Source organism: Mesoplodon densirostris, chromosome 9 (genome assembly GCF_025265405.1).
Source record: "Mesoplodon densirostris isolate mMesDen1 chromosome 9, mMesDen1 primary haplotype, whole genome shotgun sequence".
Lineage (NCBI taxonomy): Eukaryota > Metazoa > Chordata > Mammalia > Artiodactyla > Ziphiidae > Mesoplodon > Mesoplodon densirostris.
In genome coordinates, this window is record NC_082669.1 from 30,775,119 (window position 1) to 30,800,962 (window position 25,844).

Sequence of the window (25,844 nt, forward strand, 5' to 3'; positions counted from 1 at the left end):
ATCCCTGGTCAGGGAACTAATATCCCACATGCCATGGGACAACTACACCCATGCACCTCAAATAGAGAGCTTACATGCCACAAACTACAGCACCCATGCCCTCTGGAGCCCTCGTGCCAAAACTGGAGAGAAGCCTGAACACAGCAACAAAGAGCCCTTGTGCAACAATGAAGAGCCTGTTCATTGCAACAAAAAGATCCTGAATGCCACAAAGAAGATCCTGCCTGCTGCAATTAAGACCCGACACAACCAAAAAAATAATTAATTAATTAATTAAAAAATAAATTATGTAGTAGAATCCTGAGACTCATAATATTATACTTGAAATGACTTAAATGCAATGGGAAAATCAGTCATAAATAATTAAACCAGGAGATTCACAACGTGAATGAAATACAACAATCGACAGACACTAACATCAAGATGAAACAGATGTTGGAACTATTGGACTAGGATTTTAAAACAGACAACCTAAAAATGTTCCAGTGAGAAATTACAAGTGCTCTTGAAACAAACAAACAAAAAATCCAACAGAGGAAAACAAATTAGAAGAACAAACTAAATAGAAATTATGATTTGGAAAAGAAAAATCACTGCAATAAAAAAGGACTGTATGTTTGCAAAAGTACAGTGAAAAAGACAGAACATAGAATCAGTGAACATGAAGATAGACAAAAGAGTTTACCCAATATAAACAAAAAGGAGAAAATATTTCATTTCATTTTAAAAATGAATAGAATTTCAGGGACTTTAGGATGATACCCAAGGAATTAACATTTGCATAATGAAAGTCCAAGGAAATGAAGAGAGAGTAGGATTGAAAAATGCTCTTAGAAATAAGGGCTAAGGAATTCCCAAATGAAAGAAGAAAGCATAAACCTATGGATTCAAGAAGCTGAGTGAATCTCTAATGGGATAAACCTCTCAAATTTATGTCAAGACACATGTAATTGAACTTCTGAGGACAAAAGACAAAAAAAAATCTTCAAAGTAGCCAGAGAGAAACACAAATTTGATTGATGAAAGATTTTGTATCTGAAACAATGGAATGCAAAGAGAAGTGTCAATTTTTTAGACATAACCAAAAGAGAACTGCAGTGGCTGTAGTAATATCAGACAAAATGGACTTTAAAGCAAAAATATTACTAAAGATAAAGAGGGATATTTATGTCAAAAGTGTCAGTCCATTAAAAAACAATTACAAACGTAGATCCATCTAACAACAGAGCCCCAAAGAGAAACTGACAGAACTGAAAGAAGTAGACAATTAAAAAAAAGTAATTGGAGACTTAAAATCCCACTTTCATAATAGGCAAGTAGACAGAAGATTAACAAGAAAATTGAAGACTTGAATAGCAGTATAAACAGATTGCATAGTCATTTACAGTATACTCTATTCAACATCAAAATATCCATTTTCCTCATATGCTCATTAAATGTCCTCCCAGATAGGCCATAAAGCAAGTCTTAATGGATTTAAAAGGGTTTATGTCATACAATGTATATTCTCTGAACAAAATTGAATGAAATTACAAATAAATAACAGAAAATTTGGATAATTCACACATATGTGAAAATTAAATAAACTAACCTAAGTAGCATATGGTTCAAAGAAGTCACAACAGAAATTAGAAAATACTTTAAGATACATGCCTAAAGGTACAACATACCAAAACTTATGAGACACACATAAAATAATGTTTAGAGGAAAATTTATAGCTGTAAGCACAATATTAATAAAGAAGGAAGATCTTAGGTAATTCACCTAAACTTCCTCCTTGAGACAATGGAAAAGTAAGATCAAAATAAACAAAAAGCATGCAAAAGAAGGAAATAAGAAAAGTTAGGTTAGAGTAGAAACTAGAATAAAAAGAATAGTAAAACAATAGAGGAAATCAGTAAAATAAATATTGGGCTTTGAAAAGATCAACACAATCTACAAACCTTTAGCTAAACTGACCAAGAAAAAACAGAAAACTCAAATTACTAAAAACAGAAGTAAAGAGAGTCTTTAACACCAATACACAAAAAGCAATATATATATATATATATATATATATATATATATATATATATATATATATGGAAATGGTATGGAAAAGTGTATGTCAACAATTTAAATAACAAAGAAAACAGAAAAATTCCAAGAATGACCCTAATGAAAATGATTCATGAAAAATATAGAAAATTTAAGACAATATATTAAATTCGTAATTAAAAATTGTCCAGCGAAGAACAGCCAATAGTTTTACCTGTGATTTTTGCCAAATAAAGAAGGATTAACTTCAATTCTTTACAAACTTTTCCAAACCAGAGAAAGACATCACATAAAAACTCCAGACCAATATCTCTTCTGTATATAATATATACATACTCAACACAATACTAGTAAATTGAATCAAATGACAGAAAATGGATTATACACTATGATCAAGTAGAATTTATTCAAGGAATGCAAGGTTTTTGTTTCTTTGTTTGTTTGTTTTGTTTGTTTTTAACATCCAAAGTCTATTAATATAAAATTACACATCAATGGAATAGAATAAAGGATAAAAAATACTCATCTCAACATGTAGAAAAGCATTTTACCAAATCCAACACGTATTCATGAAAAAAAAACTCTCAACAAACTAGAAATTAAAGGAAATCTCCTCAACCTGATAAAAATGTCTACAAAAGTCTGCAACTAACATCATACTTAATGATGAAAGAATAAATTATTTCACCCTAATGTTAGAAAACATATGAAGATGCTCACTCTTATTAATTCATTTCAACATCTTCCTGCAGGATCTAGTCAGGACAACTAGAAAAGAAAATGAAATAAAAGACATCCATATGGAAAAGGAAGAAATAAAACTGTATGTATTCACAGATGACTTGATCTTATAGAGAGAAAATACTAAGATATCTGCTAAAAAGATATATCTTAACTAAGAAACGAGTTCAAAATGTCAGCAGAATACAAGATATGTATTTAAAAATCACTTGTACTTCTATACTAACAATGAAAAATCTGAAAAAACTGAATTAAAAGAGCAATTCCATTTGCAACAGCATTAAAAACAATAAAAATAAAGGAGACATAAATAAATAAAAAGTTACTAACTTAAAACATATTTTAAGATGGCAGTACTTATCTAATGGATCTAAAGATTCAGTATAATACCTATCAAATTTCTAGCTGTTCTTATTCTTTTTTCCAGAAATTGTCAAGCTCCTCCTAAAATTCATATGGAAATGAAAGGGACCCAGAATAGTAAAACCAGTTTTGAAAAAGAAAAACAAATTTGCATGACACACATTTCCTGATTTCAAAACTTACTACAAAACTACATAATTAAGACATTGGGATACTGATATATATGGATATACAGGTCAGTGGAATAGAATTGAGAGCCCAGAAATAAACCCATACATAAGGTCAACTAATTTTCAACAAGTGTGCCAAGACAATTTAATGGAGAAAAAAATCTTTTTGACAAATAGTGCTGAGAAACTGGATAGCCATGTGTCAAAGAATAAAGCTGGCCCCCATCTTACATTGTATACAAAAGTTAACTAAAAATAGATTAAAGTTCTGTATGTAAGAACTTCAAATATAAAATCTTAAAAGAAAACATAGGCATAAATCTTCATGATCTTGGATTAAGCAATGGTTTCTTAGATATGACTCTAAAAACACAACAACATAAAACAAAATTTAAAAAAATAAGGTGGACTTTATTAATATTAACTTTTTTTTTGGTCCAAAGAGCACTATCAGAAAAAACAAATTCACACATGAAAGAAATATTTGCAGATTCTATATTTGATAAGGGTCTAATATCTAGACTGAATAAAGAACTATTATTACTCAACATTAAAGACAGTTAATCCAATTTTTTTAAAACTGGAAAAATGGTTTTAAGATATATTTCTCAAAATATTAAAATGGCCAATATGCACATGAAATGATGCATATTTCAATATCCTTAGCCATCAGAGAAAGGCAAATCAAAACCTCAATAAGGTACCACCTCACACCTGCTAATTTGAATATCATTGAAAAGATGGACAATAACAAAGTTTGGCAAGGGGCTGGATAAATAAGAACTCTCTATATATAACACAGCTGGTGAGAATGCAAATAGACAAATTTCTTTGAAAGAGTTTGGCAGTTCCTCTAAAGGTTAACCATAGAATTACCATATGACCCACCATTTACTTTTCTAGGTATATGCCCAAGATAAACCAAAATATATGTCCACACAAAAATACATTAATATTTATAGCAACATATTCATAATAGCCAAAAAGTGGAAACTATCCAAATGCAATCAACTGAAGAATGAATAAGCAAAATGTGGTATATCTATAACTGGAATATTTTGGAGCTATAAAAGGGAAAGAAGTACTTATATAAACGACCTCATGGATGGACCTTGAAAGCATTTTACTAAGGGAAATAAGTCACGCACACAAGGCCATTTCCATTAATATGAAATGTTCAGAATAGGCAAATCCTGAGAGATACAATGTAAATTTCAGCTTAGGAGGGCAGGCTGGTGAGAGGAGAAATTAGAAGTGATTATAAATAGGTATGGTGTTCTTTTGGGGGTATTAAAATTTCTGAAATAGTGATGGCTGCACAACTCTGAAGATTCTAAAAATGATGGAACTGTACATGCTAAAAAGGTAAATTTATGGTAAGTGAATTATATCTCAATAAAGGTATTACAGAAAATATAAATATAAAACTAAACACAACACAATTGCATACAAGTAAAACTGGGTAAATCAGAATGAGATTCATGATTTGTATCAATATCAATCTTGGTTATGATAATGTACTGAAGTTTTGCAATATATTACCACCAGGGGGAAACTAGAAAATGTTTATTATTTTTACAACTAGATGTGAATGTGTAACTATCTCAAAATAAAAATTTTAAACAACAACAAGAAGAGAGTAAAAATAAGAGGGGGATTGTGGGGATTAACTGTTTTCTTTCCTAGGTCTCTGCACACAATGGAAGCTTAGGGCAGAGAAGGAGTCATTCTGCTTATTTTAGGGAGAATGAGGAACTCCCAGAAGAGCTTTAACCAAACATATTATTCTCACAAAATCTCTCCCTTCTTGAGGTGACAAAAGACTTCAGGCACACTCCCATTGATACTCAGTGCTCAAAGACAATGTAGGAAAACTTCCATGCCAATAACCATTAAAGCATATAAAAGAATATTTGCCCTGCACACTTGTGAAAAACAGCAGAACAGGTTTTATGTGAACTACTGCAATAGGGTAGAGAGACTTCAGCATAAAGGTGAACTCTACTTCGAATGTAGCAAAGGCATCTGGAGCCTTACAGACAATGATCAAAGTGAGGGGTCAGTGGATGGAAATTACTAAAAGGAACATCAGGGGAGAGGGATTCTTATAAATTGGCCTGACAGGATACTTGCTAAAGGTAGGCCAGGACAGACACCAAAGGTGGGGACTTGATAGAGTATCAATGCAGGGGACTGGCTAAACTGATTTAGAAGGATTCTTTGCTAAAATCTGAGCTCTGCAAGGATGGACAAGAAGGCTAAAGTCAGGTCTCATTGAAAAGAAGGCTCAGAGGACCCTGACTAAAGTTTGGGCAAGGAAGAAGTTCATGTTAAGTATATTCATTAATAATATTAAATCATTTAAATTATTTAGATAAACCAACTGTAATATGTGTATAATAAGTACATTCAGACTGTGAAGCATCTTTTACAACTTTTGATTGAAATCATACACCAAATTCTGTTTTGCTTTGTAGTATTGTGGGAGTTTTATTATCCTTTGTTTTATGTATGCAATCAAACAAATGGTAAAAGCATTTACAGGTGCATGAGGATTTATTTCACTGAGAAAAATGTGTAAAATCTCCCTATCCTAACATAGCTGGACGGTTTCTCAATTGTACTCCATTTTGCATGTATACACTTGGCCTTTGAGAGTTATTTCAGATTCAATTGCATTATTTATATTCCATAAGTGCACAAGGGATCTTTCTGTATCTTTTCTTACAACTGGGTGTGAATCTACAATTATCTCAAAATAAAAGTTTTAACAAAAACAACAAAAAAATTGAACATTGTACATAGTACATTGAAGGTGAGTAAATGTGATGGCAGGTTTATGGTGCCAGTGACAATTTTAACCAAATTGGGTGGAATAAGGATGTTGAATTAATTTTATATTTGTTCTCTGTAGCAGGGAGCATACACTGTTGTCTCAAGTTTATGTGAAAACCTCTCCTGAGGCTATTTCCTTTTATTTGGTATTTTTATTTCACTTATATTAAGAAGAATTTTAGGTAAAATAAAATAAAAATCAATTATATAATGAAAACAAAAAAATGTAGAAACAGATCAGTAGTTGACAGGGGTTAGGGGTAGGGAGTTTGAGCATGAAGGGGTTTCATGAGAAATTATTTGGTGTGCTACAATTGTTCTGCATATAGTCTGCAGTGTTGACTATGCAGATCTTTGCATTTGTAACAACTCATAGAACTGTATGTCAAAATGTGACGTTTTTCTATATGTAAACACAAACATTTTTAAGAACATTTAAAAAATGACATAATGCAAACAAAAGACTGGAAAAGCAATGACAAAAATATAAGCATATCATAAATCTTGGATAATTATGTTGAGTTCTGTCTTAAAGAATTGTGTACAGGGTGTACACCCTGGAATTGAAGCATGCATTATTTTATACTTTGGAACTCTGTGATAGAAGTAAAGGTCAAACATGCTGTCATCTATCATGAAAAGTTTTCTAACTTGTTCCATACCATAATTTATCAAATAATCTAATTAAATTGCTTAGCATATAATTACATGAAGCATATCTAAAGTTATGCAATTATAGGTACATGAGAAATGTTTTTGGTATATCACCGGAGGCCTGGAAAAGATAAATGACAAATCACATGTTCTGGAATAACAACTTCCCTCTATGACTACCATAAATATTATTCAGTTAAATTAAATTAAAACATCGAGGAAATAAATTTTATACTCTTGAAATGAAGCTAAATGACTATAAATCACTTAGCAAAGATGTTTTTCTGTAACTGCAGTATTCCTCTAAGCTAATTTGAGAGAGTGTAGATCACCTTTCTCATATGCTTTCCCAGGCAGGAATGAGAGAATCTTCATGTAGGCAAAAGACCATCCATATTCTCTGCACCTGGAAAAACTAAGTATAATCAGGACCAAACTGTAACATTCTTACTAGGTACCTGCCTGGCTGCTAGGTATCTCCATAGAAACTATTGAAACATTTCTCTTAGAAAAGTGTAGCTCTCCTCTAAGTAGAAATATTCACATAGAACTTTCAGAGTAATTATTCAAAACTGTGCTCAAGAAAAAGTCTACTTGATAAACTATTCATCTTCTCAAATAATTTGGGAATTTCTTTCCAAAAGAAAAATACTGCTTTATGGCATGAATTTTGCATGTGTTTTAAATTGAGATAAAACCCTCACCTATGTTTAAACTGTTTTTTGTTTGATACACCAAAGTTAAAGGAAATACATCTGGTGTAATACTTTCAGAATACACAGGGAAGGAAAAAAAACTTGCACACTCTTAATCTTTTGGACATAGAGATAACATTTCTCAATATTTCTTTGGAGCTTGCTATTTTCATTAAAAAAATCGATTGCATTTTCCATTAGTAATATATTCTTATGAAATGTAGTTAAAAATGTCTACAAATGTTTAGCCTCATGACTAAAATTGTAGGTGTTGGAGTTTACAGCTAATGCCTAAATCCAGCTACTTCTATTTATTAGCTTTAATCATTGGCTAAATTACTTCACCTCTCTAGGCCTTATTTTTCTGTAAATGGGAATAATAAATGTCATTAAACTCTCCAAAGTGAGTTTGAACTAGCACAAACCTGGGTTTCTTGGTATTATACATAATGATAACTGCCAAATTGTGGTGGATTTGGTTTATCCAATACTCTAATCTCACTATCAGTTTAAACTAAAAGCAAATCTCAGTCTAAGTGCTTCCACACAGTTTATATAGGTCTATTTTATTGCCAAATAAACAACATTAAACAATTCATATAACTGATATATGCACTAGGCAAAGTTTCAACACTCTGTCCTTTCATGTGCTACTATCACAATATTGCATGAAAGATAATGCAAATGCCATGCCACAATACTCTAGGTTCTATTTCCCTTAAATTCAGCATCAGTAAAGCAGAAACTCTCTGATCTGATGTCTAGATAAGTGCCTATGATGGTTAATTTTCTATGTCAATGTGGCTAGGTCGCGGTTCCCAAATATTTGGTCAAACATTATTCTGAATGTTTTTAAAAAGTGATGCATTTTGGATGAGAGTAACATTGAAATATGTGGACTTTGAGTAAAGTAAATTATCCTCCATACTGTGGTGGGCCTCATCCAATCAGTTGAAGGCCTGACTAGAACAAAGACTGACCTCCCCTGAGCAAGAAAAAATTCTGCCAGTAGACTTCCTTCGGATTCAAGCTATAACTCTTTCCTGAGTCTCCAGTCTGATAACTTACCCCATCAGATTTTGGGCTCACTAAGCCTCCACAATTACAAGAGCCAATTTCTTAAAGTCTGTCTCTGTCTTCATCTCTGTCTCTCTCTCTCTCTCTCTCTCTCTCTATCTATCTATCTATCTATCCATCTATCTATACATGTCCTGTATCCTGTATCCTATTATACTATTGGTTATGTTCTCTGAAGAACTCTGATTAATACAGTAACCAAACTAAAGGAACAGTTATTAAAGTTCATTAAATTTTTATACTGTATTCAGGTAGGAAAGGGGAATATTTTAGCCAATCTTCATACCTTGTGTCATAATTTTAGTACTGAGACCACCATTTCAAACATTCATCATATTGATGACCACAGAAATCCTACTTCTGACAGTATATTACCTGGTAATGCCTCTGGTGTTGATCAAGGTAAGGAAAGCTGAGCTACTTGTGAGGGCCACACCCTGAGTGTGATCATTCCCATCAAATGCCAGCCTTATAAGTGTGGCTTAAAGTAATGACTTCTTTATATCCTGGTGTCTATTTAGAACATTTAAAGGTAGCTTACAGTATGTTAGCTAATAATAACACACTCTTTATAAGGTTATTAATGTTGCAGCAAAACTAGAAATGAAGTTTTCCCTCTCCTGAGAACAAGGAAAATAAAGAGAGCAGTGAACAGGCTAGAGAAGAAACATAACCTGGCCTGAAAGAGTTAATCAATCCTAGAGTCTGTAGTTAGATTTGCCCCTCACAAAGCTAATTTGTCACCCCTAGCCCTGTGTAATTTACATTCTGCACCTGGTATTTGTTCCCCTTGTAATCTCTTGTAACAAATCACCACTTGTAGCTGTTTGCATTTCAGAAAGGAGGTTGCAGACCGATAACGCAGACTAACGGACCCAATTACTGGACTGCCAGACCCAATTACATGGTTGCCTGACTCCAGAGGTGACGGTTTCAAAATAACGTAAGAAGCAAAAAAATACAAGATCTTCACCATGTTGATCCTTATCACTAACTTTGGACTATGAACCCCCCTATAAGAATCACTGTAATTCCTCGGGAATGGGGGACACAGCTCTTGATGTGTTAGCCTACTGTGTCTTCCGTTTGCCTGGCAAAGAAAATAAAAACCCTCTCTATTTCTTATCTTCTAAATCTCTGTCTCCATATTTTTATTTGGCATAGGTGCACAGGGAGCAAATATTTTGGCAACATTAAGAGTTTACAGGTGAAACACTTAGACCAGTATCAGGGAGGTAGAAGGCACACAGTCAACATTAGTACTGATTGGATCCCTCTACTACAAAGATATGTCATCAGTTATTTAACAAACCAACTCTCTATAGAAGAAAATATTCATGACAAAATAAGAAAGATGGCAAACCTATGGAAGCTACCTACCCAATAAGTGCTTTGTAGTTTAGTTTTTTTTTTTAAAGACTAAGGTATTTATATGACCATGAGGGGAAGATATCTTTTTTTAAGGAGAAAATAGAGTCATTCGGTAGAATGGTACTTCAGCCACAAAGTGTAGGATCAGGAAGCAGTGACTTCTTTTTTATATTAATTTTTATATTTAATTTTTATAAGATCTCTCTTTTTTTTTCTTTCTCTCTTATTATTATTATTTTTTTTTTTACGGTATGCGGACCTCTCACTGCTGTGGCCTCTCCCATTGTGGAGCACAGGCTCCAGATGTGCAGGCTCAGTGGCCATGGCTCACAGGCCCAGCCACTCCACGGCAAGTGGGGTCCTCCCGGACCGGGGCACGAACCCGTGTCCCCTGTATCGGCAGGTGGACTCTCGACCCTTGCGCCACCAGGGAAGCCCTCTCTCTTATTTTATTTTATTTTTTTTCCTTAGAGAGACCTAACTAATGGTATTCCAGTTTCTGGAACACATAGAAACTGAGAATATATCTTCATGTGTCCCATGCAGGAATACTATGAGGACTAAGAACTCAGTTTTGACAGTTTGGGGGAATCTCAGAAGGAATACATTTAAACATTTTTAATAATATGATTTGTTAATTAAGTTAGCTAAATTACCAAAGTCATAGAATTACTTCTCTTAAAAAATACCAAAATATTATTTTTTTTAAATTTACAGTTGGGCTTTAGGGCTTAAGTTTTTACTTGCTGATTTTAATACGTAAAACATTTTCTGTAGTATAACCTTCCCTACCATTGCAGTATAACTTTCCATTCCATAAATGGAATATTTCCTGTCATATCAGTAAACAAAGGATGTCATAGTCATCAGCGATTTCAGCCCTCCAGCATGAGTTGGTGAGCCCTGAGGAAACTCAGGAAGGAAAGAATACCTCCAGTCTCGAAGCCATCAGACTGCAGCCACTCCCTATGGTGAGCCCTGAGGAAACTCAGGATGTGAAAATACAGGACACTGGCCCCAGATAGCTGAGTTGCACAGCAAAGGAATGATTTCAGGGAGCCCAGCCTCTTGCATCTTCCCATACACAGAAAAGTGCTAAATTCCTTAACTTGGGATATCTGGTTTTCTTTAATTAACAATGATCTTTTGAAGTTCAAACTACCTGCCCTTTGTTGCAAAACTTCTATATCACCAGCTCATCCCCCTCACCCTCCTACCCCCCACCTCCTCAGAGCAGTTCTCTCAGAGTTACTTGAGATGCTGCCTACTGGCAAGTCCTAAAAATTCCCACCAAATAAAACATAACTCTCAACTTTTAGGTTGTGAATATTTTTTTACTTGACACCATAATGGGAGATATTAAGAGTTCAGAAATAGAAATATCAGAGATTTTGGCTTCATGATCTGGAACTATCTATACAAATTTACTTTCTGAGACACCTTTAGGATGTTTGATAGAGCCCTGGCAGAGAATCAGAAATGCCATCTAGAGCTGTCTGCCATTCTTTCCCTCCAGCTCTTCAGCTCATAATGACAGACTACGGAATGGATTATAGAACCTCTTCATTCTCTTGCTCTTAACAGACCTTACTCTTGCCTCTACCTGAGAATGGAATACATGAAGGGGTATATATGTTTGAGGAGAGAAGACTGAGGGCAGGGTATCCTTTAACACGTAAGATTTCAGCCACAAAGGTAAATGCTAACCTCATGACAGAAAAATATGCAAATAAAGAATGACTGTCAATTCGATTGACCCAAAGGGGATTAACCCAGTGGTAGCATAGAATTCCTCCAAAGGAAAGGAGAGCAGTGCATGAGGGATGGCAGAGAATGCTGAACTGGTTTGTAAATGTTTTGATCCCCTCCACGAGAATCAGGGAGATTGCTGGAGACAATGGACAATCCTACTGTGTTGCTGTGGATATCTGTCCAGGTTGCAAGAGATATGGAAGCAGACTCCTGTCCAAAGGGGGAGGGGCTAGCAAGTCTTTCTAGAGTTTGTCAGATTTTATTTTATTTTATTTATTTATTTATTTATTTTTATTAGTTTCTGCTTTATAACAAAGTGAATCAGTCATACATATACATCTGTTCCCACATCCCTTCCCTCATGCATCTCCCTCCCTCCCACCCTCCCCATCCCACCCTTCCAGACGGTCACAAAGCACCAAGCTGATCTCCCTGTGCTCTGCGGCTGCTTCCCACTATCTATCTACCTTACGTTTGGTAGTGTATATATGTCCATGCCTCTCTTTCGCTTTGTCACAGATTACCCTTCCTCGTCCCCATATCCTCAAGTCCATTCTCAAGTAGGTCTGTGTCTTTATTCCCGTTTTACCCCTAGGTTCTTCATGACATTTTTTTTTAATTCCATATATATGTGTTAGCATATGGTATTTGTCTTTCTAGAGTTTGTCAGATTTTAGCTCAACCCAACTTTGTCCCTGTAGTCAGTGGCAGGATCGTGAGCAGAATTTGGGCAAATGGACCAGGATGGCACACTGAGGAATGACGTCTTAGACTCTCTAGTTGAACATAGTTATGCCATGAATAAGCTGATGACTTCCTGAACCTGCATTCAACATAATAGGAGCTTTTTCAGATCCTGTAGCAGAGGGACAGAGAAGACAAGAACGACAATAGGAAGGAGAAGCTGTCTTCCAATAGCTACAGACGCGTGCTTGCACACACACACACACACACACACACACACACACACACACACACTGAGTATGGAATTTTCAATATATTCTTGCTGTTCCTAGTACTCAGTTACTCAAGAAATGTGGTATATTTCCACCTGCCACTGAACCTAGGACAGAGGCACTGCCAGAATCAGTGTGTGTTTACAAGTACGTCAGGCTGTGCCTTTTTATCACTGTCCTAAGGCTCTCCGAGACTGTTGCCGTTTCTATGGTCATTGTTCCAATGACTGGACTTCTTCATGGCCATCACCCTGCCCCCTCCTTCCACCTCTATCTGCATTTTTACAAGGATCAGACAAAATGTGTCCTTCCTAATATTCATTTGATCTCTGCCTTTCTCTTTACTTCTCAGCTCCATGAATATTGGATGATAAATCAAAGGGTCTCTGGCAGTAATGTTATTTTTTTCTGCTTAGAGGACTTGCCCTTGTCCAATCACTAACATGGGTGATGGTTAAGAGAACTACTCAATTCCTACCCTATCAAGCCAAAACTATGGAGAATCCATCTCTTATTTTGATTTGAAACCTACTCAAAAGAGGTCATGTACTTGGCCACAAGGAACAAATAACATTGGTAGTTTCCAAGATCTGCTGGGTGAGTCAGCAAGTTGGAGATTCAGGACTGTAGTTCCTTCCAAAGGCTGCCTGGCTTAAGACCCAGGAAGAACAGTGTTTCAGTTTAAGTTCAAAGACAGGAAAAAAGTAGATATCCCAGCCGGAAGGCAGTCAGACAGAAAATAATTCTCTCTTACTCAGGGGAGTGTCAGCCTTTTTTGTTCTAGGCATGCCTTCAACTGATTGGATAAGGTCCACCTACATCAAGGAACATGGTCTAATTGCTGAGTTTACCTATTTAAATGTTAATCTCATCCAAAAACCCCTGACAGCAACACCCAGAATAATGTTTAACCAAACTGCCAAGTAAAATTAACCATCACAGACACTCTCCAACATAAATTTTGTATCTTGTATTTATTCATAGGCTCTATACCTTTGTATTGAGGGCCTGCTAGGTGAACCACATGGTCTGTGCACAGGATGCATGCAGCAATATTGTTAGTGATCCGTCCAATCTCTTTGGTGTCTTTTTGACTGTTCTATAAGCTCCTCCTCCTGCTTTTGGGGCGTTTTGCTTCTCTTGGTCTGTCCATGCAACTCTCAGTGGAGGAAGATCTGAGGGCTCCTGAAGAGACTTTGAAGCTCATATAAGCAGAGATCCAGAAGGCCTAAGAGCTTACCTCCTCCCCTCCCTACCTCATTGCCATGATCTTTAATCAATGACATTCCTGGGTGAGGATACGAAAGCCCAGCTCGCTTTTCTTTAAGTTGTGAGGACTTTTAGTTGGAATGTATGCTCCAGAATTCTCTGGTGGAAACAGGCTGAAGCTCTGACAGAATCTTCATGTGTGCTGGGCTTCTTCCCTATCTCCAGGCACTCTCACCGGCTTGTGCTGTGAGCACTTCCTTAGGAAACACTTGGAGATATTGCTTCCTGAATAAAGAAGGTGTGGGTGGTTAACTTGATGGCATTTCTAAACAAGGGACAAAGGTATCCTCTTCTCTGCTCCTAACCTAAGGTGAGTTTAGAAAGGTTATTTCAAGCCATTAGTAAAAATACTTTAATTACCTTGAGAAATCTTAATTTTTAAAAGTTGAGGTATAGTTAATTTACAATGTTTTTAGTAAGTGTACAGCAAAGTGATTCAGTTATATATATATACATTATTTTTCAGATTATTTTCCATTATAGATTATTATAAGATAATGCATATAGTTCCCTGTGCTGTACAGTAGGTCCTTGTTGTTTACTTTCTTTATATATAATAGTATGCATATGTTAATCCTAAGGGAAATTCTTACTTTTAACAGTTAAATCTTTCTTATGAATTCATGAGCACACTGGATTTCTACACTAAGTTTTGCTTCCTTCTTATTTATCTGGGGTCAATTGAAGACACAGAGAAGATATATTTAATTTGCAAGTTTTGTTTTCTCCTATAGAACTTAATGTGGTAGCAGTTGCTCAGCCTCTGGAACTGTGAGCATATGCTATGGTTCACAAGCCCATTAGAACCCAGAAACCCTACTCTCTGACAGGCTGAAGAGAATCCTGATGCTCTTCAAATAGACCAAAGCACCACCAGGTAGAGATCACCTCTACTTTACTCTTTATTGCTTCTTGGCACATTGGATGTACAGAGTGAATGCCTAAGCATAATCATATTTAAAATTGGTGACATTAGCAATTACAGTTTTTTAAATGTCACAGAGTTCTTTTCTCTTCACTCCAACCCAATCCCCACACTTCAGACACCTACTCTCAGAATGTTCTTGTCCTCATTACAATGTGGAAAAGAGCTGAAGACATAGAATGTTGAGAGGTACAAGGGACATTAAAATTTATTCAATTTTACACCTCATTTCGTAGTTTGTTGCAGGCATTGGAGAATAATTCACTCGTGGAATTAGGTCTAACTTTAGTCTTTGACAACTTATGGAAAATTCAATTTTGTTTAATAAAATGAGTTGCCACAAGGCTCACATACACAGGGCAAATGAAGATTTGGTTGTAACCCTGTCTTGACTTATACATTTTTGTTCTCACCCAAGAGTTTAAGGATCAGCTTATTCCTCCAAAGCTAATATACAGAGTTGGGGCTTAAAGTGAGATGTGATTTAGTGTGGTATGGGTGGGGGGTAGTCAAGAAGTTTATCACTGAAAAAATGTGAATTGTGAGTGAAGTAATAGGATTTGCAAGGCAGATTGGGGCTAGAATATGATTCATGTATGACACCAAAAGAGCTTAGATTATCACATGGGAATTGAAGATCATTGACAGCTGTGAAGAAAGGAAACAATTTTTCTTCCTTTAAAATACATTTTAATCTAATTTTTTATTTCTAAATGAATAGGCTTTGTTTCTTAGAGCAATTTTCGGTTTACAGAAAAATTGAGCAGAAAGTACAGAGTTCCCATATATCCTTTCTCCTTCCCCCTTGTAGTTCCCCTATTATTAACACATTATATCAGTGTGGTACCTTTGTTACAATGGATGAACTAATATTGTGGACACGGTGGGGGAAGGGGAGAGTGGGACAAATTGGGAGATCAGGACTGACATATATACACTACTATGTGTAAAATAGGTAGCTAGTGGGAACCTGCTATAAAGCACAGGAAGCTCAGCTTGGTGCTCTGTGATGACCTAGGTGGGTGGGATGGGGAGGGGTGGGAGGGAGGTCCAAAAAGAAGAGGATATATGTATACATATAGCTGATTCACTTTGTTGTACAGCAGTAACTAACACAACAGTGTGGAGCAATTATACTCCAACAAAAAAAAAAAAAAAAAAAAGAAAGGAAACACTTTGATCACACTGTTATTTTAGGTTGTTCACTTGTTCTGAGAGCTTACAAAGTCTAACAAATCTGAGATACACACAAAATCCTACAAAATTTTAGAGACAGAAGATGTTATTTCCAGTTGGGCAAAACCAAGAAAGATTGTGTAGTAGAAGACACCTGGCCTTAAAGATGAAGGACACTCACTGATGGAAGGAGCAGTGTGACTGGAGACAACATCCAATCCAGCTGGACCATGGGTGGTTCAAGAGAAGTGAACGAGATGAAGACTCATGAGGGGAGTTGATTGTACATGGCATCTCTCAGGTAACAAAGAAAAACTTGGAACTTATTTCCTGAGTAATTTCCATGGACAGTAGTTATGACATTAAAATTATAATAGGCAATGTTGGATATATTTTACCAGAAGTTTTCATTAAATTTCACACTTCCTTCACTCCACTCTCTAAAATAAGCACCAAGCTTGATTTGCAAATGATGTATCACATACTACAGCATGAATTATTCAATTTTATTTGTAAAAATTTTGGACACTTCTCCAATGGTCTGAAAAGTCAGACCATTCTCCAACGTCTTGGTCTTCTGTGAGTCCAATTCTGGAAAAAGACACTCTGATTTCATCTCAACTATCATGCCAATATAAAGACTTTAATACCCCTTGGCTTCCCTTTGGTCACTGAAGGATAACATCTCTCCTGGAGAAGAAAACAGAAGGGACTCTTGATTACTGACTGAAATTCCTTAAGGGTATGGGTAGTGCCATGCTTATATCTTCTTCCCAGCTCCTAGCATATTTCTGTAATAAGTAAATGAAACTTAACCCTTAATAAATATACTTGTTAAAAAATGTGAGGTAGAGATATTAAATTTTAAATAAGCTGGAAAAGGGGAAGGTCACTGTAAAATGTGGTTGGCTTTGTCTATCCACCACTATCAAGGTATAAACCATAAGGGGCTCAAAGATGCATTTAATGTTATATTCTAAGGATGTGGAAATTTCCCCAAATGATTATTTGCACTGTATCTCAACAAATGAGAAAAGTTATTTCTAGAGAAGCAAACACATTAGCTCCCCCCCGCCTCAATAATAATTAAAAAAACAAAGGAGTGAAGTCATACCAGTAGAAACAAACAAATATCCTTTCTTAATTTGAGGCCAAAATCACATTCTGAGTATTGTGAGAGTCAAGCAAACATACACACACGCACACACATACACACAAACACACACAATTTCATACATTTCATGGGTCTCATCTAGTCAAAGAAGGCAATTCAGTGCATTAGGAAAGGCAATTTTTTTTTTTTTTACTAACATTAAACTAAAAGCATGGGGACTGCTTGGGTAATTTTGCTTTGTAAAATATCATGGTTTTTGTGATCTTCAATTTAGTTTCCAACTATGAAAGAATGAGTATTCAATGCATATTTCATCTGTTTTTCTCTGTTCCAGTTCTCTGGATAGAATGCCCACCATACCATATGTAGATTTTCCTTAAGAGGTGCATACTAGAATTTTAGGGTAAACTCTAAATAACTTTGTTTTCTGTTCTAATTGTCAATTGGGATGTCCAAATCACTTAGCATTTTTAATTGAATTTGTTTTTAGTTTGGCCTCTGATCTGTGGACCTTGTAAATTACAATGAGATTCTTTAAGAGTAACAGGGTGAGATTTCTTTCTTGAATAAAGTGAAATAAATATTGCTAGCTTGAGGATAACTAAAAATAATTCAAGGCCAAGAACTTACTCTAAAAAACAACATAAAATATCACATTTTTACTTTTGTTTTGTTTAGCAAGTCTATAATATTCCATTGCACAGTCAATCATAACACAAGCAAATAGGGTAATAAATTATATCTTTAATTCATTCCACTATCAATGGTCTGATTTATTTTCCCTTTCTACATGTGAGATTTAACAAAATACTCTGTACTTACTAACTTTATTAATAGTCAATGTTATTTCCAAAGACAACTTAATACATGGATTTTAGGAGAAACAGAGATAAGCAGAAGTGAATTTTAACATTCATGTGAACTTCAATTATTTAATTTCCAATTAAAAATTCATTCTGTTAACTAATTAAATGCGTGTTTCATTGAATAACTTCTGAAAGAGATCTTAATGTGTTATTTGGGATCAATGAAAGTTCTAATAAAGAGAAAATTTAGGATATAACATGTAAGGTAAATTAGACAATAACTTTTCAGTTTTCTCTTCTAGTTTGAGCATATACTTTGCTAAGAAGAATTTCTGATCTGATATGTCACATTAGACTAAACTATAAAATTATTTGGTAAACATTTTAACTTGATGGATAGTAAGCAGCATAAATTAGTGACTTCTTATCAGCTGTATGGATGTGGGTGGTTTACTTTAGCTCCCTGCACATTCCAAATTCCAAACTATGGAATTCTGTTAAGACAGTACATGGACAGACGTGTATAGTCTTAAATTTAACTTACATTAAAAAAATGAAAAAAAGTGTAGTTATATATTAAAAAGCCATTAGTAATAAATATGCTAACTCAGTCACTTACTAATTCAAAAAATATTTATAGAGCATCTCCCATAATACCAAGCATATAGTGAACAAAATAGAATAGCAGCCCTTGTGGGAGCTACATAACATAGATACTTAAATAATAAAGGTATGTCACATGTATGTTAAAGAATATGAAATACAACAGGCAAACCAAAAAATAGTATCAACACAAAACCAACAACAGAGTAAGGTGAAGGGATAAAGAGTGTTGTGGAGTGAGGAGGGAATTTTAAATAGGAAACAACTAACTGAATAGTAATATTTGAAAATAAATATGTGAACAAAATGAAGGAAAGAGGAACAAAATGTCTAGTGCCATGTTGGGAAGAGCTGGGAAGACAATTTCCCTTGCACAGTGGAGCAAGGAGAAGAGACTCATAGGTGATGCAGAAAAGAAGTGGCAGGATCAGGCATGTTCAGTCCTCCTAGAGCATTAGGAATTAGGCACTTATCCAGAATGCAATAGGGAACCATAGAGAGTTTGGAGTTGGCAAATGACACAATCTGACATCCCAGTGAAAGAAACAAGCTGATTGCTGTAACTGGAGAAAAGTCAAGAAAACATTGTCATAATCTAGGAGAGAGGCAGTGGTGACTGACAATCAGATAATAACACAGAGTTAATGACAATTTTTACAATTAGAGCCAACAGAATTTCCTCATACATTAGAGATATGACTTTAAAAAAAGGAGTCAAAAGTTAAGATTAATTAGCAAATTTAGCAAGAAAGTTTAGCAAATTTGAACTTAAAATCAATATACCTCAGGCAATTAAACTTTTATAAGTGAAAATAAGCTTGAAACATAAATTTCAAAAATAAATTTTAGGGCTTCCCTGGTGGCGCAATGGTTGAGAGTCCGCCTGCCGATGCAGGGGACACGGGTTCGTGCCCCGGTCTGGGAAGATCCCACATGCCGTGGAGCGGCTGGGCCTGTGAGCCATGGCCGTTGAGCCTGCGTGTCTGGAGCCTGTTCTCCACAACGGGAGAGGCCACAACAGTGAGAGGCCCACGTACCGCAAAAAATAAAAAATAAAAAAAATAAATAAATTTTAAATGAAGAACAAAAAGTACTTAAATATAAATCTAAAGAAACACAAGCAGACCTTTTATGTAGAAAATAATATAAAACTACTGTAACTCATTAAAGGAGACTTAAGCTAAAAACATGGAGGTTTCAATATTTTAAGATGGAACTTTTTCAAAATTAATTAATTAATAGATTTAATACTATATCAGTCAAAATCACAAGAGAATTTTTTGGAGACTGGAAGTTGATAAGCTGCTTCTAAATATTGGGCTGACCAAAAAGTTCGTCTGTAACAGCTTACAGAAAAGCCCAAACGAACTTTTTGGCCAACCCAATATTATAGGACTGAAAGCCTTGAAGAGACAACTCAATCCTGAAGCAGAAGAGAAAATCTGGGGAAAAGCCCTGTCATATAATTATAGTAGTTCCAGGAATAAAAACAGAATGTTACTGGCTGAGACTTCAGTTGGAACAGAAAAATGAGCCCTAAAGAAACTAGTGAAAATACAAAACTTTAGTTATAATGAGGTTACTGTTGTATTTTGGGACAGAGCCAGAACCTTTAATAAATGCTGTTGAATCAATTGGTTCTCAGTATGAATGATTAATTAAATCAGAATTTTATCATAATCAATATATAAAATCAATTCACAGTGGATTATACACTTACAGGTAAAAAGAAAAGCTAAAGATATAAGAAAACATTGTTTGTCCTTAAGGTGAGAGAAGGTTTATTAAATAAGACCCCAAAAGTCTAAACAATAAATGAGATGATTAGTAAATTTAATTCCACAAAATTAAGTACTACTGCTCATTAAAAGACATCATAATGAGAGTGAATAGGTGAGACACAAACTGGGAGATGACAAATATAAAGCAGAAAGAATTAGTATCCAACACGTGTAAATAGCACTTACATAAAATTGAAAAGCAATTAATACAATGGAAATCAAATATAACTTTAGTAACAATAAAATATAACTGGTTTTATTAGTCTTAAGGAAATACAAGCCACAATGAAATTCTGGTTTACAGCATAAAATTTATGAAAGAATAGAAATACAGTATTGTCAAATGGATTATAAATCTTTTTCACTTCTTAGTCACTGTTGATGAGAATGCAAATAACGACTTTGAAAGGCAATTAGGCATTCTGATTAAGGTTCAAAGGCATATATTTGTTAACCTAGCTAATCAACCTCTAGGCATGTGCCTTAGGACAGAGTTTCTCAACAGTGGCACTATTGACATTTTGGGCTGGAGAATTTTTTTGTTGGGGACATGGTGGTCCTGTGCATTGCAAGATGTTTAATAGGATCCCCTGACATCTACACACTAGATGCCAGTAATACTTTCCAGATGGTATACTCTGGAATGTCCCCAAACAGTGCCAAATGTCCCCTTGAGGATAAACTTGCCCCCAGCTGAGAACCACTCTTCTAGATAAACTTCTAAATATTTACCAATATGTAAGAACAAAATTGTTCCTAGGAACAAAATCACTTATTACCCACAAGCTAGAAACAAACTAAATGTCTATTGTAGAATGAATAAACAGGGTATAGTCTATTCGTACAGTACAAAACTATGCAGAAATGCAAGTCAATGAAATTTAGCCACACAATACATAGTTAAATTTCAGGAAAATAAAATTAACTGAAGAAAGCAAGTCACAGAATGATATGTTTAATGTGATTCAATATTTATAAATTATAACAACATACACAACTAGAAAATATGTTTGAAATTGAACAAATTTGCAAAAAAAAACCAGAATAACTATGGATAAAATTAAAGTAATAAAGATGGGGAATTCAAGTGGCTGGTTTCCTCCAATTTGTGGAGAACAGTAAGAAAGCTAAGAGAGGCCCGGAGGATTAAAAGGGAAGACAGTGGTATATTTCTTGGGCTAGGCGGAGAAGGATCCTGGCGCTAATTTCATCATTATTCTTTATACCAGTGGCCCTAAACTGGGGGTAATTTTGTCCCCCAAGTGGATGTTTGGAAATGTCTGGAATTACTTGGGTTATCACAACTAGGGGGAGGGAAGTGCTCCTGGCTTCTGGTGCTGCTGAGAGAGCACAGTGCAAAATTGTCAATAACATGGAGTTTGAGAAACCCTCCTTTCTTAACATATATGCTGTATTTTGTTGAAAATAGCCATATTTAATAAAAACACATATTGTTTAAAGACAGTTTACTGGTTTATTTAAAATATTATTAAAGTGAAAAAAAAATCCTCAAGTGAAATTTTCCTGGTTATCTTATTTCAGTAAGACAGCAAAAGGGAATTAATGTTCAGCAGGAGTTTGCATCTTTAATTGCAGAAGGAACCAAATGAGAAAAAGTCTTGCCCAGAATTCTGCAGACCTTATGGTAGGTCCCCAAGAGATGCCACAACAGGCCCTTGGGTCATGGTGTTCTACACTGGTTTAGAAATTACTTAGATTTTTTAAAAGTGCCTTTAGATTTTTTTAACTGTCATTTTCTCTTTCTTTGTTATAACTTCAACATTCAGAAGCCTGGAAATTCAGAAAACAGGGTTTTATTCAAACAATGAATTTCACAGGTGCACCTTGGATAAATTCGATTCTACTTTGAAGACCTGCTGTTTAAATAAAACTCAGCAAGTTTCAAGGCAGGGCAACCATGACATTGACCTGCAAATGAGTCTATAAAAAACATGCAATTGTTGACCATCACTGTTGTCAGCTGCTATCAAGATATACTTTGGTAGCTCATTTAGCTCTCCCCACCTTTAAATATTGGAGTTCCTCAGAACTCAGTTCAATCTCTTTTTTACTCTATTGATTCTCAGAAAATTTACTTTCCCTCCAAATCCTCAGTTATACATCAGTTGACTAACAATTTAAATCACCGACCAACCTTGAGCTCTTGTATCGAGTACCCAGGTCTATTCAACAGGATCACTTGAATTTTTCACAAATATTACAATCCAATAGTTTTAAAAAGGAACTTCTCAGTGAACCCTCGTCCTTGAACTTGATGACAGTCTCCTTGACAAAACCATCTAGAAATCTGAGAAACACCTTGAAACTCTACTCTATCTGCACATTGAAACCAGATTCATTCAACTTCAGCTACTAAATTTCCCTCTAAAATATTTCCTCTTTTCCATCTGTCTTTATTCAGCCTGCTATAACTGAATACTATAAACTGAGTGGCTTACAAAACAACAGAAATTTATTTCTTATAGTTCTGGAGGTTGAAAGTCTGAGATCAAGGCACTGGTAGATTCGGTGCCTGGTAAGAACCCCTTCCTGGGTCATAGAAAGCTCTCTTTTTGCTTTGTCCTCTCACAGTGGAAGCAAAAGAGCTTTCCCTGTTCTCTCTTATAAGAGCAGAAATCCCATTCATCAGGTTGCTACCCAAAGGTCCCACCTCCAAATAACATCACATGGAGGGGGTTTGGGATGTCAACATATAGATTTGGGGGAAAACACAAACATTCAATCCATAGCTCTAGCTTTTCTGAGTCCAAATCATTTTGCTGCAACTACTGCGGTGGCCTCCCATTCTTTTCTTGAATGCATTCTAGAATCTGATTCTTTGTTGTTATAAAGAGGATGGATTTTATTTAAAAGTTTTACTTTATTGATGAGTGCTCTGATGTTGCTTAATTACTTTAACATATTTCCATTGCTATCAGCATAGAACACCACATTCCATCTTGACAGTAAAGTCTCTGCATGATCTGACATCTGACTGTTTACACACCTTACCTGGTCCCAGCTCAACTTCAGCCTCTGTGTTCCAGACACACTGACCTTTGTTTAGCTTCTACAATATGCTAACCTTCTTTCTGATTTCTATTTCATTTTTGTCTTCTTGTAGCCTGCTAGATTATAGCAGTTTCCTTTTATATACTCTCACATACTTCTCTGTAGAATTCATCACGAATATAAATTCATAAAATTACTTAGCTGCCTCTCTTTCCTCTGTTTGCATCTAAGATCAATGAAGGTAGACATCACAGTTGTCCTACTCAGAATTATAGTTTTAGCATCTTGCATAGTGTGTTAGAATCATAGGCAATTAACAAATATTTATGGAATTAATGAATGAATAAAACCAAACTGTGAGCATTTCATTGGAAAATGCAATCCAAAAATTATAGCCAACTCAATCTGGGAGAAACTGGAAAGCCAAGTGAAATTTGCTCATGGAAAGCATCCCTCTAATTTGGGATTTTAGGAAACTTTTGAATAGCAGGTGCTTAACATATGAGTATTCAGTTAACAAGCATTTTCTGAGCCCTGCTCTGTGTTAAGTGCTCTCATGAACAATGGAAATAAGTTGTGCCACGTGAAATGGCCTATATTTGACTAGCCGATGATAGTCTGTGATTGGTATAGTTGACTAGAATTATGCTTCCCTATGTGCAGATTAGAATGCATAATGCCACTCTAGAATATATTCTTCTTTTTGCTATAATCAGTTACTTGTTTTCCTTATTGTTTATTTTTTTCCAGAGAAGCAAATACTATATTATCTCTGAAAAATATATAAATGCTTCCTTTACGTCTGAATATAAGCAGACACATACTGAAACTGGGGCAGCTAGAATATCAATATGGCTTCCACAGAGGATTCCATTAGCAAAGCAACTATTCACTGTGGTTCAAAGGAATTTCATTCTGTGTACATAAACCTCAAAAATGTATCTCAAGGGATTTCCATATCCATTTTAAATACAAACCAGTTAAGAGTCAGGGTAAAAGTGGATCCACAAAGTAGAACAATTTGAAATGTTACAACGGACAAGATTTTCCATTAGGACTCTTCTTGCAATAAGTATGGTAAACAAACATGGACAATTGTAGTCAATTGTCCTCCATTCCAATGATCAAAAACTAAGACACTTGGTAGGGGGTTCCTTTCTTGAGGGTGAGAGAAATAGAGATCCTCTTCTTGGACAAGATCATAACCTGTGACAAAAATAAATAAATAAATAACACTCTATGACAATCAAAAGCTTTGTTGAAGATGCCCAAAATACATCAAAAGAATCAAATTAGAATGAAAACCATTCTGTGAATTTACAGTGGTCTAGGAAAAGATAGTGTTTTACCTTTTTAAAACCCTAGCATGAAAAACTTTTCTGATTATTTGATATTATCAAATGATTTAGAAAAGGGGAATATGTCATTAACTATTCCATTTGGAGTAAACTATTAAGTTAATGATGCATATTTTGGCTAAATAAATCATTTTTTGCAGTTAAAGATGTAAATTTCATACATTGGATCAAATTTTAAATTTGATCATGATATCTCTTTTTGAAATGAAAGTGATTGCTCTGTTATTTCAGGGCTTTCAGAAACTGTGACTAAGTGGTATTTCAACTTTGGGAATGTTTAAAATGAAAGCACAGAATGGCTTCTTACTTCACCTAGTAAAGGCACCCAGGCACCTTGATGTGTCTCCAATTACCTTGACACTGATTTACTAGTGGTGGAGTTCATTACTAGAAGTTTCTCTAGATCCTTGGCTAAGACAAAAAATCAATGTTCACATACATGTGTTTCCTAAGAAAAAAATATTGAAATATTTCCTTAACACTAACACAGAACATGTGAGCTCTTGTCTAAATGTTTTTTTTTTCTTTAATTTATTTTCTTTTTGGCTGCATTGGGTCTTTGTTGCTGTGCACAAGCTTTCTCTACTTGTGGCGAGCAGGGGTTACTCTTTGTTGCATTGCGTGGGCTTCTAATTGTGGTGGCTTCTCTTGTTGCAGAGCATAGGCTCTAGGTGCACGTGCTTCAGTAGTTGTGGCACAAGGGCTCAGTAGTTGTGGCTCGTGGGCTCTAGAGCACAGGCTCAGTAGTTGTGGCGCACAGACTTAGCTACTCCGCGGCATGTGGGATCTTCCCAGACCAGGGCTCAAACCCGTGTCTCCTTTCAGGGGAAGACAAGTCATAGTTGAAATGGCCTTTGAACCGAAGTAAACCAAGTACCTAAATGTTTTGTATGAACCTCATGTGTCTGTTTCTCTCTGAAATGTCCTAATTATGATGTACAACTCTATTAGATTTCTTTGAGAAAGGAAAGTTAAAATTCCACTAAATAAATAGAATAAAAAAAGGAAAGTTGTATCTTTGAAAAAAAATAGTGAAACAACAGGTGGGGAAGACAGAGTCTTCATTTAAGAAATGTGATTAACTGCAGCCCCGTGTCTTTGCTGCTCTCACTGCTGAGTCAGTCCTTCTGGTAGTTGGAGCCAGCAGG